Genomic DNA, 2,724 nt, shown 5'->3' with positions numbered 1-2,724 from the left:
CATGAAATTCTAGAAAAGGCTTAAGAAGCTATAGTGACAGAAAGCAGATCAGTGATTGTCTGGAGCTTGGGGATACTGAGAGGTTGATTGAGATTGACTGAAAAGGCAGACAAATGAACTTTTTGGGATGATGGAATTGTTCTGTATCTTTACCCTTAGTGGTGTTTATATGGGTATATACATGTGTCAAAACTCATTAAACTATATACTTATAATTAGTGCATTTTACTTTATGTAAATTATACTGCTATAAAGTTAATCTAAATAGCATATTTTAACCATCTAATATTTAAATATGAGTGCAAATATTCTAAAAATGGGACATTTTAAGAGCTAGAATTAACTATAAAGTATGCTAACTCAATTTTTCCTAATTTTTAAAAATGCTTTACATCTGAAATAATTTTACATTTTCTATTCAACACCTTTGATCCACTGTAATTAGCTAATATAAATAATTGATGAATGAGTAAATAAATACAAAATGTTGCAATTTATTTTCAAAATGGCATTACTCTTCATTAATTTATTCAACAAGCATTTATTGATCAAAGGATCAATACTAAAAACAGCAATAGATACTGAAGATTCAGACTCATAAAATACGGGTATGCTTTCAACTAGCTTAGAGTCCAGTATAAAAAAAAAGAGACCACAAGGGGGCAGGAAAAAGGAAGAAGGAGAGAAGAACACTGAGACCCAGCTGAGGACTCCAAATATTTATCTACAAAGCTGTCAGATGGTGTGGTCACATGAAGTCAGAGTATGTATGTGTTAAAATATCTAAAGTAGGCCCAAGACGAAGTCACTCCTGCTAAACTCCCATCAGCAAACAAAACTTACCTAAGTTTCTATGCTCGGTTCTCCCAGAAAAGGAAGTCAATCAATCAGTGCTTACCCACTCAGCACAAGTTACCAGCTCCAAAACTTTCCTTTGTTCCATATGAGGAACACAACCCTGCTTTAACCATTAGCAAATGCCTGGTATAACTTCCTTGTTCCTGATTACTTTGTTCTATAAAAATCTCTCACTTAGTACAGCTCTTACATCTGGTGGATTGGATGCTACCCTATTCATGAATCACTGAATAAAGCCAGTGACATCTTTTCAAAATTTATGATTGCTGGATTTTCCTTTAACAAATGAGAATGCCATTAAACCCATAGGATCCAAGTTGAGAAGGGAAAGAAGTTAAGTCATGAGGAACTCTCTAAGGACGAAGGAAATACAAGGTCATTCTGGACTAGAAATTATGAGGTTGAAAGACCAGCCCCACAAGTGCAAATAAGAAAGCGGGCAGAACTGCAGGCAGGATTTCTAAGTTTAAGGTTTCAGTTGTGGAGCCCTTTTGGATGACAAAGTCTTGGGAGTGCTCCTATAAAAGACTGCTAAACAATCAGCAGAGAGGAAGTGAAAGAGTGAAGTGTCAGTGCTGTTTGGAGTCATCCTGAATGGTGAATGGACAAAGGTGGAGAAGATCATGAACCACACAGCTTGGCTTCTAACAGTGGGGGAAGGAGAGTGAATAGTTATACATACTGAGACGTTGCCAAATAATCTAAGGAGAAAATACTTTAAAGGTCTTTCGATAAGTTAATAATGCTTAAGTAGCATAATAACATTTGGAAATTGAAATTAATGATTTTCATAGTAATTGATTTTTACACCATTTTACGTATTAATAGTAGACATTAGGCTGAATCTTGGCATGTGAATTTTAAACTATGTGCTTGAAATGTAAAGCAGAGAGTAAAGTCTTGAAAGCCAATGCTTTTAATTAATTGCAGGAGCAGAGGGGAAAAAGTTTTTTGAGTCCTAACCTCAAGATTAAATTGGTAAGAGTTCAGGAGAAAAGCCAGAAAAAGCATAACTAGTTTTTCCACCCCAAAGGAAATATTTTGCATTTATTTTATTTTGTTTGAAAATGCATTCTGGGTTTGTGGGTAAAAATTTTTTTTTACAGGAAAAGAAAAGAAATAGATTTATCAGGGCCTCCAAAAAAGGAGACTGTGTCCAATGGCTATGCCCCATTCCATGAAGAGATGGGGCCTCAAAGAGAAAATGACTGGAAGACCAGAAGAATGTGGAGAAATTGCAAGACCTTAATATAACTCCTGAGGAAAGAGTAAAGATAGTGTCGAAGATAGAAAGTCCAGCCTAAGAAAAAGTCTACTAAGAGTTTATTTGAGCCAAACTGATGAGAATTTCTGGAAGCAAAATCTCAACGGATTAAAAAAATGCTCTAGAAAATGGCAGTTTTACAGCTTATTTTATACATTAGAATCAAAGGAAGAGACATAAGGAGGGTTACATGAGATTCACTGGTGGTAGATTAGGGAGGTAGAAAAAAGTAAAGAGGATAAATCTCTGTGATTGGATAAAAAGTAAGAGAAAGAAACACATACTTCTTTTACATTGATGGTATGGGATAGTTAACATTTACAAAGACATTTTGGCATAGCTTAAAAAACAAACGATTAAATAATCTTTTTTTTTTTTAATCACCATACCGCAACAGCCACCCTGATCCCAATCTCAAACCTCAGACCTTCCTGATCCTGAGGCTCACGAATGAGGTGACAGGTGGGCTGATATAGGGGATCTTAGACACACTTCATTCAAATTTTTGTCATCTTTCCTCCCATTTTAACATTCTCCTATAATCTTACTCTCTCTCAACTGGTCCAGCATCTTTCATTTATGCTAAAAATCTACAAGTGACC

Source organism: Pteropus vampyrus, unplaced genomic scaffold, assembly GCF_000151845.1.
Source record: "Pteropus vampyrus isolate Shadow unplaced genomic scaffold, Pvam_2.0 Scaffold122, whole genome shotgun sequence".
NCBI classification, from domain to species: Eukaryota; Metazoa; Chordata; class Mammalia; order Chiroptera; family Pteropodidae; genus Pteropus; species Pteropus vampyrus.
Note: the sequence above shows the minus strand (reverse complement) of the source record.